This window comes from Ambystoma mexicanum, chromosome 2q (assembly GCF_040938575.1).
Source record: "Ambystoma mexicanum isolate Mex_15411 chromosome 2q, UKY_AmexF1_1, whole genome shotgun sequence".
NCBI classification, from domain to species: domain Eukaryota; kingdom Metazoa; phylum Chordata; class Amphibia; order Caudata; family Ambystomatidae; genus Ambystoma; species Ambystoma mexicanum.
Genome location: NC_090924.1, coordinates 212,696,429 through 212,713,153, shown reverse-complemented (window position 1 = coordinate 212,713,153; position 16,725 = coordinate 212,696,429). Strand labels below are relative to the sequence as shown.

At 48.2% G+C, this 16,725-nt stretch overlaps 1 long non-coding RNA gene across 1 annotated transcript in view; it reads right to left on the bottom strand.

Moving 5' to 3' along the window:
• Positions 1–3,378: 3,378 nt before the first annotated feature.
• The window catches only part of LOC138569293 (uncharacterized), a 154,165-nt gene continuing 140,818 nt past the window's right edge, over positions 3,379–16,725 (bottom strand). The window contains exon 3 of the long non-coding RNA XR_011303204.1: positions 3,379–3,446. This is a non-coding gene — a long non-coding RNA (uncharacterized lncRNA). The remainder of the gene's footprint in view (positions 3,447–16,725) is intronic.

Below are 16,725 nucleotides of genomic sequence, written 5' to 3'. Positions count from 1 at the left end.
GGAGGTACAGAAAAGCAGGAGGGTAAAGGAAGTGAGGGACGCCCGGGGACTCATGGGAAGTGACTCTCCCCACATAGGAGAGACCTTCCGGCAATACTATAAAACCCTCTATTCATCCGAATACGAAGGGGACGACACCCAGATAGATAACTTCCTGAACTCCATACAGATCCCGTCCCTCTCCGGGGAAATGTCCGAGGGGTTGGAAGGCCCAATATCCGAGGATGAGGTGGACAGGGTGATTAGTGGGATGAAGGTGGGCACTGCCCCGGGGGAAGACGGCTTCTCCGTCCTCTTCTACAAGAGATTTCGCTCCGCCCTAGCCCCTTACCTTGCAAGGGTTTTCAACGCGGTGCTAGAGGGGGACATTCTCCCAGAATCAATGATGGGTGCCATTATAGCGGTCTTGCCCAAAGAAGGAAGGGACCCAGCAGAGTGCTCTTCCTACCGCCCCATATCACTGCTAAACGTTGACGTTAAGATCTTGGCCAAGGTGGTAGGGAAGAGGATGGAAAACATAATGCCGAAACTAGTACACGGGGACCAGGTGGGCTTCATAAGAGGACGACAGGGGTCGGATAACATCCGCAAAACAATAGACCTCCTCCACCACGCCCAATCATCGGATCTGGACGCTTGCGTCCTTTCCCTGGACTCCGAGAAGGCCTTTGACAGGGTGGAGTGGCGTTACATGGAACTCCTCCTCCGGAGGATGGGCTTTGGACCCCACATTATGCTTTGGATAACCGCCCTCTATCGCGCCCCAACGGCAAGGGTTCAGGTGAACGGGGTGTTGTCTGCACCATTTCCCCTTTCCCGCGGGACAAGACAGGGATGCCCACTCTCTCCACTGATATACGTCCTCACGATGGAGGCACTGGCAATAGCGGTCAGAGCCAGCCCAGATATCCGGGGTATCAAAAGGGGCGAGGTGGAATTTAAGCTCTCCCTATTCGCAGACGATGTCCTGGCCTACTTGGTGAACCCGAGCTCCTCACTCCCTCCCTTCCTGGCCCTGATCTCTGTATTCGGTCGCTTTTCAGGCCTAAAAATTAACACGGGGAAATCTGTCATGCTACCAATGAGAACAACAGACCCAGTGCTGGACCCCTTGGTTAGGTTTCATGGGATTAAGGTGGGGAAGGTGGCCATAAAATATCTGGGGGTACTCCTCACTAGGGACCTAGCGAATTTGGGTGCAGCCAACTATAACCCCATGATTGCGGTGATCACCTCAGATTTGAGGAGATGGGGGAAGATGATCCTCTCCTGGTACGGCAGAATGACCGCAATCAAAATGAACGTACTCCCTCGGCTCCTGTACCTCTTTACTGCACTCCCGACTAGAGTCCCAGCACAGAGCTTTAGAGATTTACAAAACGGGGTCCGAGACTTTATATGGGAAGGGAAAACCCCGAGAACCGGAAGGGCCACGCTGACCCTGCCAAGGGAGGAGGGGGGATTTGGGTTACCGGATTTCCACCTATACTTTTGCGCGGCCCAGCTTCGCGTCCTCCTTGAGCACATGAAAGAGGGGCTGGGAACGTACTGGTCTTACTTAGAGGACATGGACGCCCACCCCCTAAAGGTCAGAGACCTCCTATGGGCCCCGCGCAAGTCAATCCCGAATCACCTGAGGTCACACCCCACCTTGGGAGCCCTCTGGGACATCTGGAAAGAGGGCCCCAGCACTGCTCATCTTACCACCTGGCCGTCCCCGATGTCCTCTCTCTGGGGCCACCCTATTAACTTAGGAGGGCAGGGATTCAGGAACTCTCAGGCCTGGTCAGATAAGGGCCTGGAGTGGGCTGGGCAGATGTTCAGAGACGGCGAATTTCTGCCTTATGAAGACTTGAAAGTTGCCCTCGGACAGGGATCACTCTCCATCTTCGAATACCTCCGCCTGAAGGGCATCCTTTGCGCTAAAACATGGGGTCCAAATCTGAGCAGGCAGCTGACTCCTTTTGAGAAATTTCTGGACTCTGCGACGTCCAGGAAGGGAGCAGTGTCTAGTGTGTATAAACTACTGAATACCTACAACCTCGAAGGAAGAAGGAGCTTCCGCCTATTCTGGAACGAGCTGGCGGGCGAGGAGATCTCTGAGGACGCCTGGGCCAAAATATTTAGGATAGCATTCCATGGGAACCTATTCACCGCAGACATGGAGCATAACTTCAAGGTAATACAGGGGTGGCACAGAGACCCGGTAAAACTGTCCAAAATGTTCGTCGGGGTGTCCCCGAGGTGCCCAAGAGGTTGCGGTCAAACGGGATCCAGAAGCCACATGTGGTGGCACTGCCCGAAAGTACAATCATACTGGGAGTCGTTAAGGGGCTGGATAGAGGAAGTAACGGAAGAAAGATTGCCGCTAAACCCCTTAACGATGCTGCTGGGCCTCCCCCCAGAGGACACAGAGCTCCATCGATACCCAAGGATGTGGGAAACCATGCTGAGAGCAGGTAGGGTAGCCCTGGCCCAGAGATGGAAGAGTCCAGAACCCCCATCCAAGGAGGACTGGCTGTCTAAAGTTAAAAATATGTTTATGATGGACAAACTAACCGCCAGGGTGAACAATGACACCGGCTCATTCCTTACAGACTGGTATGGGGTATTGCAATCTTGGGGATGGGATGTCCACTGAATCTAAGGGAAGGTACCCCTTCGGCAAGGAATGGCCTTAGCCCGGCGGGTCAGAACATTACGGGCTGGGTCCCCACGTCCTGGGGAACGGAGGCATTAAGCCAACCATAGACGCGGTCACGAATCACATCGACCTCGAGACTCACTAGACGGAGCCACACAGGAAGTCTCCCAAAGACAAAACACCGGAATGGACACGGGGAGGGGGGGGAGGGGTTCGGGGGGGGCCACAGAGGGAGGGGGTGAAGAGTTGTTCAGTTCTTTCTTTGTTGTCTGTTATATAAAAATGCAAATAAAAACTAAAGTTTAAAAAAAAAAAAAATGTTTACAACAATTGTGTGTAGTAACCCCTAGTAACCCCACAGCCTCCATCGAAAATGTGGCCTCATTTCCTGCACTTGCCAAACCTATGACCAAGAGGCCCTTCACAATCCCTGTAATTTGGCATTCATTGGAGCCGGAATGTTTTGGGGTGAAATGCCCCTGTTCATTTGCACCCCTAATTTATAATTGGACTAAGTCCCAGCTGAATTCCACATTTCATCTCCTCTCTATGGACAGAAATATGGTTATAAAAGTGACCGGTATTAGGCATATTTCAACAAATAATATTACATGAATACACTGTTTATGTACGAATAAATTCGCAGATTTCAGGTGATACTTCGATAAATAATGTAAAAGTCAGGCATTGCTCCCTGTCTCGCTTGTTTGGTAATTTGCACCACTCTCATATACCTGCACCCTTCTTTGTCTGTCTTGGAATGCTCTTTGTTCTTTCTTTCTGGAAGCTTTGTCTCAGGCGTCTACAAAAATATAAAGCAAAATGTTTTAAAATGAGATGCTAGCAGTGTGCTATTTTTATTTATTTATTTTACTGTGCATTTGTTGGGCACTTATACAGCAAGTACATTCTGTTTCAAAGCGGCCCCAGGGCAACAGGGAGGGATCATGTGATAGAAAATAAATAATACATTGGGGCATAATAGGCCTTGTGAGCATTCGGAGCGTGCAAGTGCCGAGAGGGGAGGAGGGAAGAGGGGGGATGGGGTATAAGTGCAGGAGTGCCCATGCTCGTGAGTGAGCAGCAGGTGTAAGTGAGTAGGAAGTGTTAGGGAACTATCGTCTATAGAAAATAAATCAATGGGTACATGTAGGCCTACAGTGGTGAAGGCCAGTAAGTGCCAGGTAAGTGCTGTGTGTAAACAGAGGCTGAAGGTGATTGGGTGTGGGAGGCCAGAGCCCCAGAAGGACACATAAGGGCCCTGGTCACCAATCACAGCGACTGTGAGATTAGCAGAGGAGGGAAGAAGGGAAGGAGGAGGTGAAAAGGAAAGTCTTAAGGAGCTTGCAAAATCTGTTCCCCATGCCCCCAATACTTGCAAAATCTAAATATTAGAGATAATGATACAAACCAATGCACACCACAAAATGCATTGCGCATGTCAGATTTTATCGGGTATCTTAACCCGGATTCTCAAAACCACAAATGTGAGCAACCCCGGAGTGCCTGCAGCATCTCTGCGATGCCCTGTTGGCATCGCATGTGAGCCCCTGAAAGATGCTCCAGCGATATAAAGAGTCGCACAAATGATGGGCACTGAGAATCAGGTACAAGGCAACAGGTGCAAATCTGAGATGTTCACAGGCATCTCCTTTGCTCCATTGCACAATTTTTCGAATCAGGCACTATGTGCGTGACTGACCGAAATAGTTAAAAACATGAGCGTGCGTACACACATGGAGGGAAAATGGGCACGCCTTGAAAAAGGAGCTTTAAACCTTGAATTGAATGAAAAGAGAACAACACTGTCTGTTGAGTCTCCCACTGAGCTGACGGAGAAAGAGAAGGAAAAAATCACTAAGCCAGAGTTTGCAGTAATCACTCAAATGGCCAAATGCATTGGGCCTCATTCCGGGTGAGGCGGTCTTGAAAACAAGCTTACCGGCTTGTTTCTGGACCGCCACACTGCGAGTCTGCCTGCAGGGGCCGCTGTGTCTGACAGGTCTTACCCTGCCAGGCAGGTCACAGTAGGCAGACTTTTCACAGAAGCACCGGCACTGTTAGCAATGGTGCCGGTGCTTCCATCTCCCCACTCCCATGGAGTCCTATGGGACTCCACGGGAATGGGGACTTACCGACTCTGCCGCCTGACTTCCTGCGCCGTTGGGGAGTAATGTTGAAAGCTGGAAGCTATTATACAGTTTAACTCCCAGATTACCAACACACCCATTAAGGCTCCAGAGACAAGGAAGGATAGCCTCTAGCCCTGTTCCAGGATTGCTTGTCGTCTAAAGAGGGGTAAGGGTGTTACCCGCTGTGGGATCCAGCTTGTCCTGTCCCCTAGAGGATTGAAAGATTAGCAGGATCGCCTCCCTACTCCCAAAGGGGGTGACTCCCACTTGGGGAGAGGGGACTAATTTCCTGGAATTGCCACAGGTCACAAAGTCATTCCACAACACAAAAATATCAATTTAGCAGGTCCAGAATGTTACTGAGTGTACAGAAAGTGCCTAATAAAAGACTCATGGCCCGAAGCAGAGCAGGAACAACACTTTTCTTAAAACCACCATAATCTGAAAAGGAAAGAACGCGGTGTAGTGATATGAAAGCCTCTGCTTTTGCATGTGCTCGATTTACAGCCCGACAAAGGGCTTTGTGACCATCAGAAATGCAGGCCATGCACTGGGAGGGCATTCTTCTTGCAAAGCCCTGGTTTTACATGTAAAAAGAAAAGGAATTAAAATGTGGCGCGTGTGAGGTGCCTATAATATGTACTGCACAGGTTTTCCCTTTGTAATGAAGGCATTTTCTAGACTGCAGTAACACTTTCCTAATTTACTGAAAACTAAGAACACTGCTGTGAATCAGAAAAGTGGAATCAGAAACGTGGAAGTCTTTTTAAAATGTTTGCACTAATACGGGTACACATGATGGCTCTACAACTCTAGACTAATGGCGGGGAGAGGGGCAGGTGCTGCCTCGCATGAGTGGTAGGCCACCCCATCGTCTGAGTGGCAGGCAGAACAGTACCCTGTGTGCTTTATTTGCTGCAGGACACTGATCAGTGTGGTGCGTCTCTGCTGCATATTTGCTTTTCGTTTGTATCAGGAGCTCTTTGGACTTTGCAACAAACATAGCACAAAATAATGCCAGGGCAGCGAAAGCCTGGCCCCACCATCTCTCCTTATTACACTAACAGTGTAGACATGCAGACTCACAGCAGAGGAGTCGTCGTCTGTCAGTCAGCATTTTCATGCTGTGGAGATGCAAGGAACTACAATGCGAACATGCTGACTGACAGGAGAGGATGCTCCTGTCAGTCAGCGTGTTTACCTTACGCTCATGAGGGCTGGGCCATCCGGTCATCCTCGTGGTGGCGTGGACGCGTGCGGAGGGTGCATGAAGGTAAGGTATGTGTTCGTTTTTTAATGCAATGTCTTTATTTGTATGTATGGATTGCATGTATTTATGTTGGTGTGGTTATTTTTATGAAAGCGTACATGCAATGAGTTGTATGATGGTGAATGTATTTGTATGCGCGTGCATGTGTGAGCTCTCACCACAAAATTTAGTGGCGGGGGCTGCTAGTGGCCTGGAATTCTTTTTTGTTTTACCCTTGATGCACAGTTTTTCTTTACTTTCTTACTGTGGCATGACATTTGTTACTTTAACTTGATATCAAGGGGAAAGCAAACATGGCTAGACTGTGTGTTATGGTATTTTTGTACTTTGCATCAAGGGTAAAAGCAAGCATAAGTGTGATTACTTGGCACACTGGCCTATCTTTGCTTAACCAGTCTGAATATACTTAATTCATGTGGCATGCCATTTGTACTGGCTAGGAGTCCATACATGGTAGTACGGGCACATATTGGTGCAGCATGCATGGACATGTATAAACCTTATATACTGGCATTTGTTGTGGGCAAAGGTATCATGAAATGCTTTGGAAAACGGTCCTGTGCACTGGAGGTGACTTGCATCTATTGGTTTTTTTCATGTGCTACTATACAAAATTGATTACAAATATGTGGCTTTTTACCCAATTTTTCACAAAGTTCAGAAAAATGCACCATTTTAACCCATTATTTTAAAAAATCTCTGGAGGAGAGAACCTCTGCAAACCACACTTTTTTGTTTGCACGGGTGCCCTCTCTGGCGTTAGTCACTCCAGCAGATTAGCTGCATTCATTCAGGCCCCTCCAGTTCACAAATTCACCAGTCGTCACTGCTGGAGATCACAACTACGCAACAATCCTTCCACGCCCACCTCAGATTGGTGGTGCTTGAAATGTGAGGGGAAAATGTCTGCTTTCTGCACTTCCTCCCGAGCTCAGAATCTGGCCATGAATCCGGAAAAAATATAATAGAAGAAACATTTCAAAGCTGTCTGCTCAAAGTCATGTGTAACCATTGTTAAAGGGTTCATAGGTAATGCGTTCAAAACAGAGTCAAGAGCTCCCTCTACAGGTATACTTGCGTAGGAGCTCTTAAAACCCAACGTTCGTAAATAAACATTCCAATTAGGTGATGTTAACGATTCAAATCGTTTCATGAAATCAGTAGAATCTTTAGTGGGGAGCCCCAGGAAAGACATTACACCGAGTGGAGTTTAGGCTGCATTTATTAACACCACAGGAAAAACCCAAATGCAACGTCAAACCAAGAAACATGAAAAACCTGTAATTAACAGCAGGGACGTCATTTCACCAAAATGCTACGGGTAGCGGAAGTGACATCACACGACCCTTGGGCCCTGATGACATCACAGGAAGTGGTGTCATTTGACCCCACGCCGAAGTTATATCGCGGGAAGCGATGGACCACAACCTTTCACCAATTGACAAAACATGAAGTGGCATCACATAGCATTGTACACTACGAAAAATATGGTTACGATATCACTATGTGATGTACATTTCATACAAGAATGGATCGGCATATTTATCGTTAAGATCAGTGTGTATAGGCCCATATTACCAAATTACTGTGAATGCAAGCAGACGTCCATGACCAAATGATAATGATGTGTTATTATATAGCACTTACACTTAAGCGCTTTATATAGAAAAAATATGCACCCAATATCACCCAACCTGTGTTGGTACTCATTTGTCGACCTCAGAAGGATGAAAGGCTGAGTTTAGGCATTTAAGAACAGACTAAATCAGTGACTCACCCCCTGAAGTGTGCCTGAAATAAACCTTTAATGATTCTAGCAATTATTTTATAGAATTCCAGAAAGACACATTATTTGGTATTCCTATTCTTTCTTATTTAGGGTCAGTGCTGAAAGTGTTAGACTTGTGGCACTCCTGTTCTTATTTTCTTCTTTTTTTAAGGGACCTGAACAAGAAAGCCAGCCACTCCAGAAGTAGAGAGCCACATGGTGCTGGCCAGGGTTTATTTTTATTTTTATAGAGGTCGCTAGGAAGAGAACAGAGGTCACAAGGGAGACCTCAGAGCTCGCAGTGGCTACCCCTGGCAAACCCTAAATGATGTCCCTGATTAGCAGTCCATACAAAAAATTCACCCCACAAACCCGTACCTTTGAACAACCTCTTGAATCTTCGGGAGCGGTACTGAGGGACAGACCGGGACCCAGCACCTCTACCTAGCGACCCCAATCCTGCTCCCCAAGCTCCTCTAGGCATCCACCAGCCTGAAACCGTCCAATGTGTTCTGCTCTGGCCACCCCAGGAGCAAAATTCTATCCCGACAGTCCATCCTCACTGCCACAGGGACCTGGACCTACCGTATTGCGGCCTGTTTTGCCGCAGGAGTTTTGCCGAAAATGTCCACTGACATTTTTTTGGGGTGGTGGGAAAGGATAAATAAAGGGTTGGGGGAGAAGGGAAATCCCAAAAAAGTAAGAGAGGCTTGGGGAGAACCCCCCAAAAATAATGTTAAAAAAATACAAACACAAAAAACATTTTAAACTTTAAAAAATAAAAAAATTAAAATTAAAATCGATGAACAGCAAAACACCGTCGGAAAAAGGGGGGAGGCGAAATGACATCAAACCGACCTACCGGACCGTGGCTGCAGCTAGATGCCAACCAGGCCAGTTCAGTTTCCCAGCTGACTTGTTCAGTGGGCGACCCGATGCACCCTCGCCCCATCTTTTCTGTGGCAACAACTGAGACCAGGCAATTCTAGCACCTGGACAAAATGTCAGCACCCAAGACAACATGGAGACCAGCTCTTCACGCAGCACCTTCCGACCCAGTGTTGCCAAGTTATTGCCACCAATGTGGAGGATCACCAAGTCAGGCTGTGGGAGATGCTTCGGGTCGCTCTCAGTAACCAACGTGCCTCTCAGCTGCCTAACTCGCAGCTCTCCTATGCCAATCCACCAGATCGACACGTCTACACTGAGCTCCACCTCTCCCGGAACCAATGTTCCCGCGACCTTAGCAGCCCTTCGGACGAAGGAACAGCCCACGATTCAAACCATACTTTGTGGGGGCATGAAAGACAACTGTCAACTATGAGAAAAGGACCCAGCAGCGGTCTCAAGACCTGCCACCTCCCCCACCTCCACCCCCTCATTGCTAATGCAGCCGGCACCCTTGAAACCAAATGGGGGGTGTATGTAGCGTCGGAAGGCACCTGACCTCCAATGTCCCAGACTCATGACCTGCCCATGACTGCCACCGTTTCCGCCCTTATCCTGAAGGAATGGGAAGAGAAGCCAGGCCTGTCCAAACTCACCTCCAATGGTGCACACTGCAACACCTTTTTTTTAACTGAAATTGGGACCTGCACTCCCAGGGATGGGCTGCCCTATAGGGAACTCTGGCGATTTCCCGGTAGGCCTCTGTACCCTGGGCCTCTTTTGTGTGCTAACCAATTTTAATTCCCAATTTTCTCACAGGACAAGGTTTGTGGTTGCTCTAAAATGTGTAATATGGAGCAACTTTGAACATTATATGTGGGGCCTCCTTTGGGACCCAGTACACCACTGTGCACTCCCCATCCTCATGTAACCAAAGGAGGTCCCTCCTGGTCTCCCTGCAAGGCTAAGAACTCAGACAAAGCCAGCATTGGGCAAATACTGGGCACACCACCCATTTTTTAACGAAATGCATCCCCCCTTCCTCGACTGGTCCGTTTTTTACTTTCTTATCCAAATATGCAATACCAGGCAAGGATCTATTTCAACAGTATTTTGTTTAGTCCCCTGCACCATTTCCCCAATGTGAACAGGCCTGTAAAACGCCATAGTGTAGACAATATTGGAACAGGCCTTTCATGGAAAGGCCCTGAATGTCCCATTGTAGGCCGCTTTAGTTTTCTGTGCCAGGGATCCTGCTATCAGGTTCGGGAGCACTGGGCGCCAAGACTCCACAGAATCTCTGGAAAAGCTATCATCTGGAGTTCCGCTTCTGGAGCCGCTTCCTGAACTCCTGGGACTTGCCACGAGAAAGGGAATCAGCAGCCTTACCATGTGCCCCCCCGGAACATGTTATGCTCTGTACCACATGTTGATAGTCAAGCACACCAGAACCACTTTCTTCAGTAAACGGACTACCATTGGGCCCGACACTCTCTGGTAGTTAAAAGCCTGCACGACTGCCATATTGCCTGACCATAACAGTCCTCCCTCGTAACACACGTGTACATTCTTGCAGTGCTACCCAAATGGGGAGTAATTCCAAAAATGCTACATTCTTTAACAGCCTGAACTATCCCACTCTTGAGGCCGCACCACCATGCGTAATTCTTTCCTCAAGATAGCTCCGAAACCGAAGCCGCATCGGTGCCCAAACCCAGGGAACTATTAGAAAGCTGCGGTGCTGGCCATACAAATGTCCCATTGAAGCCATCCAAGAATGTACCCCATGTATGCAAGTCTTCCCGGACCTCTTTTGACAGCCTCATCCTTTAGTGTTTCTCCCTCAGATCCCTCATAGCCCCTGCTATGGATCTGGAAAATGGCCTACCCCTGGGGACGACAGGTAAAGCAAAGTTCAGCTGACCCACCAAAGACTGCAACTGGCCCAGCGTCACCTTCCTGGCCAGCAAGCATTGCCGGACCGACATACGAAAAGCTTGCACCTTGTCCTGAGGCAAGCGGCATTCGCCCTTCACCGAATGGTGTATGCAGTGATTTTAACTAATTCAAAACAACAAATGGAATTTTGAACGAACACAAAACATGAAAAAAATAACTAATTTATTAAAACTATATATATGTAGTTCGGCATGGAAATAGTAGCTTCGAGACGGGTGGAAATTATGAACAAAAAAAAAAGGCAGGATTGGGAAGGAAAGGAAGAAACCCCCCAAAAACAAAGAACATTTTCTTTTTTAGGTGTTTGTGGTTAGTTAAAAATTCATTGGTTGTTTTGTGATTCGTTAAAGTCACACGTAACCCCTAATGGAGCTCAAGCTCCAAAATGAGTAGATGTGCAGCCCTCTGTTTTATCACTGCTAATGGGACCCCAAAGTGCTTACTGACCACAAAAGTGATGGGTCGAAGGCTTTGAATGAATCTAAACCATTGGCAATTGCTCTGGGCAACCTTCCACACCACCTTTTTTAGCCCGTCTGCGCCATTACAAAAGGGGACCAGCCATGTGCAAATCAGTCAGCAGCTGCCGCCACCGAAGGTAGCAGCCCAGCCCGAACTGCTAGGCCAGGTCCCCTCTGCACAGAAAACCAAGCAACCCCAGACATGTTTCGGCCTTGTTGGACCTCCTCAGTGAGGTGCAGCCTGGTTCCCTGTGGCGCAGCGAGCAAGGGCCCCACGTCTGGGCATACCCTCTCTCACAAGGAGAAACAAACTGACCACAAAAGTGATGGGTGGAAGGTTTTGAATGAATCTAAACCACTGGCAATTGCTCTGGGCAACCTTCCACACCACCGTTTTTTAGCCCGTCTGCGCCATTGCAAAAGGGGACCAGCCATGTGCAAATCAGTCAGCAGCTGCCGCCACCGAAGGTAGCAGCCCAGCCTCGAACTGCTAGGCCAGGTCCCCTCTGCACAGAAAACCAAGCAACCCCAGACATGTTTTGGCCTTGTTGGATCTCCTCAGTGAGGTGCAGCCTGGTTCCCTGTGGCGCAGCAAGCAAGGGACCCACGTCTGGGCATACTCTCTCTCACAAGGAGAAACAAACTGACCACAAAAGTGATGGATGGAAGGTTTGAATGAATCTAAACCACTGGCAATTGCTCTCAGGCACACCAGAACCACTTTCTTCAGTAAACGGACTACCATTGGGCCTGACACTCTCTGGTAGTTAACAGCCTGCACGACTGCCAAATTGCCTGACCATAACAGTCCTCCCTCGTAACACACGTTTACATTCTTGCAGTGCTACCCAAATGGGAAGTAATTCCAAAAATACTACATTCTTTACCAGCCTGAACTATCCAACTCTTGAGGCCGCACCACCATGCGTAATTCTTTCCTCAAGATAGCTCCGAAACCGAAGCCGCATCGGTGCCCAAACCCAGGGAACTATTAGAAAGCTGCGGTGCTGGCCATACAAATGTCCCATTGAAGCCATCCAAGAATGTACCCCATGTATGCAAGTCTTCCCGGACCTCTTTTGACAGCCTCATCCTTTAGTGTTTCTCCCTCAGATCCCTCATAGCCCCTGCTATGGATCTGGAAAATGGCCTACCCCTGGGGACCAACGGTAAAGCAAAGTTCAGCTGACCCACCAAAGACTGCAACTGGCCCAGCGTCACCTTCCTGGCCAGCAAGCATTGCCGGACCGACATACGAAAAGCTTGCACCTTGTCCTGAGGCAAGCGGCATTCGCCCTTCACCGAATGGGGTATGCAGTGATTTTAACTAATTCAAAACAACAAATGGAATTTTGAACGAACACAAAACATGAAAAAAAAATAACTAATTTAATAAAACTATATATACGTAGTTCGGCATGGAAATAGTAGCTTCGAGACGGGTGGAAATTATGAACAAAAAAAAAAAGGCAGGATTGGGAAGGAAAGGAAGAAACCCCCCAAAAACAAAGAACATTTTCTTTTTTTAGGTGTTTGTGGTTCGTTAAAAATTCATTGGTTGTTTTGTGATTCGTTAAAGTCACACGTAACCCCTAATGGATCTCAAGCTCCAAAATGAGTAGATGTGCAGCCCTCTGTCTTATCCACTGCTAATGGGACCCCAAAGTGCTTAGCCAGCCGCTGAAAACAACCCAAGGCGAAGGCACACTCATCGGACCCCTCCGGGCCCAGAAATAAGAAGTCATCCAACTGATGAAGCACTGTCGCCCCATTACATTATTGCCTAGTGACCCACACAAGAAACTACGTTTTTTGACGTAGCTTCAAGCAATTGAACACCCCATTTATTTGTATTTATTTATTCACATTTGTTGAGCGCGCAGCAGCCCGGAGGCATTGTGGCACTGGTTACAGAAATGTTTTCTTAGTTACAATTACGTTGACATTTGCATATTATTATTAACAGAGAAGGAGAGAGAGAATTTTTCAGCTCTGATGTCAACAGATAAGGAATTCCATAACTTGGAGGCTATGTATGGGAAGCTTAACCCTCCAGCTCTGGCTTTGTTTATGTGAGGGATGTGTAGTTGGCTGGTGTAGCGAGTCCTGACTGGTCGTGTGGAGGTGGATTTAGTTATGGTCTCAGATAGGTATGAGGGTGTTGTGTGTGTGAGGCATTTGTGAGTGAGAGTGAGGATTTTGAATGTGATGCGCTCTTTCACTGGGGGCCAGTGAGCTTCCTGTCTGGCATGGGTATTGTGGTCTCTTTTTGGGATGCTGAGTGCTGCTCTTAGTGCATTGTTCTGTGTGATTTGGAGTCGGCTAATGTTTTTTGCAGAAGTACCTGTTAGGAGGTATGGGCATACATTCGTCATAACAGAGCTGCCCTTTCACCTGGAAGCCAATAAGGTGATGGTCATGTGGGTGCACCAGGAGAAGCCTAAAGGCAGATTCTAAATCCGCCTTTGCCATCACCGCCCGCTTTCTGCATCTCTTGCAGCGTCTGATGAAGTGACGCATATCTGACCGAACACGAGCCTTCATCAACAGCATAATTTACTGAGGCTCCCTTTGGGAAGGATAGGTTATGTATCAATCTGATGTACCCCCTTTTCTTTTTGGGGACTACACCTAAAGGACATCAAATGAAATCCGGTATGGCGGTGCCACGAAGGGGCCTGCAACCCTCTCTAGGTCTGCCTCTTTCACAACATTAGCCCACACCACCTCAGGACCCTCACAAGCTGCCTCTTGGTTCCTCGGAATAACCAAGGTGCGGACACCTGTTGTTGGAATCCGAAAACTGAGCAAAAACCCATCATTTATTCTTTCATTTTTTTTAACACACTTAATACCTTAAAACTTGGCTTCTAAGGGCTAATCCGGGATTCTGGTCTTGCTTCCAAGACCAGCACGCTGCCCCTGTGTTATCCTCTGTGCACACAAGGGAATGGTAACATCTAACCTGTGATTGCTATTCAGCCATGGAATCCTTGCCGGCACTCTGACCAGGGTTGGCAAGTCCCCACCCCCTTTGATCCCTCGATGCCGTCCCATAGTTGAAATCCCTAAACGACTGGCACTCTTTCTCCTTGACCCGCTTGGAGCACTGAACCTTTGGGCGAGTCCCCAGCTTTGGTATGGGGGCAAGACTACAAGGGCCACTAAAGCCCATGTTATAGAGCACCAAACAGACATCCTAAAAAAACGTTAAATCATCAGGGGTTAAACATTTTGAACCTTCTGGTCACATGGGAGCCCGACTCTGTTACCATATTTTGCATATCTCCAGGGGCAAGCAAATTCCTTCTGCTGCACTTCCCAGGCAGAAGGTTTTCCACAGAGCACTTACAGGGATTGTCACTTCCAGTGAGCAGGCATCTGGGTACCAATGCTCTCAAGAACAGAGAAAGTGTTCCTCTCAGATGGTTGAGGGAAAGGGCTTGCTCCTTTCTTGGAGCTCTTTCTCTTCGCCTCTACGGAAGAGGATTCTGGAGCACACTGTACCCCAATAAAGTTACAGATGAAATCCTTCTTCTGTAGTCCAAAGATGATTGGACAGAGGGGGTGGTCTTTCCCTCTTAATTAGGCAACCACCACAGTGGATTGGTCCCCTTCAAGCCTTCTGTAATGGTCCCAATCCTGGCTGCTGTGTTCCGAGTCTTTTGCCTGTTTTTTTCAGCTCCAAAGTATTTTGTCTTCAGGAAGTGGGCAATGGCAAAGGAAGTGTGGGAGCACTGGAAGAAACCAAGATGGTGGATCCTTCTGTGGCCTGGGGCTTCTCTGCTGACTAATCTAACTTATCCCTCTCTCCTGCCTGCACTTCATTGACCTGGTGTGAGCTTTCCATTTCCCAGACAGGGCTCACCTTTGAAACAGTGATTCCTAGCTACCCCCCTGGGGAGATTTCATATTCTCTGGTGTATATGACAAACCTTCCCAGATATATCAAAAGAGGGTTTCTTGCGTCAGGCCCTAATGGTTGTTTTGGGTCAAACACAGCCTAGACACTGAGACACATAAGGCTTGGTCAGGGAAATGAGCCACTAGCAACAATAATATGATGCCAACAGGTTTAGCCTGTATAACTGTAGATTAACAGAGACACCACCATGTCAAAACTAGACATGGCTTTTATTTAGATTTTAATCCGCCACTTTGCTCTGAGTGCACACAATTATAGAATTTTGGTGACAGATCCGTCCACAGGTAAATTCAGACCAAGGCTGCTGGATCTTTCGGTTCCATCTGGCTGATGGCAGAAATGCACATGTCTCTTTGTAGCGGCCATGTTACCAAACAAGGCAGCTGCTGAGAGGTGTCAGTAGAAAGGCTCTGCAGAGTTTCATGTTTGCACTATATTTTTCAGCATTGAGCATTACAAAATTAGGGTCTGATTAGCAAACTTCAATTTCACAGACAGATTGTACCCAAATCATTTTGTATTGAAAATTCAAAAAAGGTCAGGCTAGCCTGTCGGCACAGATGGCATTCTGTCACACTGCCGGCAATGACCCATGACCCATCTGCCCACAAGACCTGGTGCCAGAGTTCATTAATGGGTACGGGACCCTGGAAGGCCTGCTTCCAGATTAGATGTAATAGGAAAGTTTGGGAAAGCATCAATGACCAAGAGTGGACGTGAAGCGACATCTAGTGAACCCTAGAGACAGAGACGGCTTCAGAGGCCTTAAGGTAGCTACATGCATTCACATGAGTCTTCTTCTTTCTCCTCTCAACACCCCTGTTGCTCTTCAGAGAAACCATCTCCCCAGTCTCCTCTGCTTCTGTAGTCTCCTCTTCTTCCACCATTCTCTAGTCACTAGCCTTCTCCAAACATTAGCCTAAAGCTCCTGCAACCCACACTCCCAGAATGGGCTACTTGGTTTATGTAAGGAGATACCCTCTCCGCCTGGTTGGGAGTCTTGCTAATGGTCTCCACCTGTGAGTCTCAATTGTTGGAGGCCTGGGTAGTGTCTGGATGGGCTAGGAGAGGTGGCTGCGGCCGTTGTCCTGTTAAGTACACTGAAGGTGGGTGGGGGACGTGTTAGGGGTGTTGCACAGCTTGCTTACAAATTCCCTGGGGACTTCGCATGTTTGCAAGTTCACAGACTTTTAGAGCGGGTCTGTGGAATTTGCAAACTGGTCTGCAAACCTGGGAGATGGGTTTGTGAACACCACTAATGGGTCATCAATCCTGGCAGTACCGCAAACCTTGATGGATGCAGGAAAGGTCTGTCCCCGGACCCAGGAGGTCCGGGTGGCCCCATCATTCACATTCTTAGAGGTTCTGTGTGGATCAATGTTTGTTTGTTTGGAAATGGAACACTGGGCCTCATTACGAGGTTGGCGGTAACCCACCGGTGCTGCTGGTGGGTTACCGCCAACCCTGTAACAATGATTCTGCCGCCTGATATCCCAATGGTAAATCTCCATTCCCATGGAGTCCTATCGGAGTCCTATCCACTGCAGACTATCGGACTCCATGGGAATGGGGACACTGAAGTATCTGCACCGTTGCTAATGGTGTTGGTGCTTCAGTGAGAAACATGCCGGTAGGGGCTTGAAAACCAGGCAGGTCAGGCCAGCGGGGGATCCGTGCC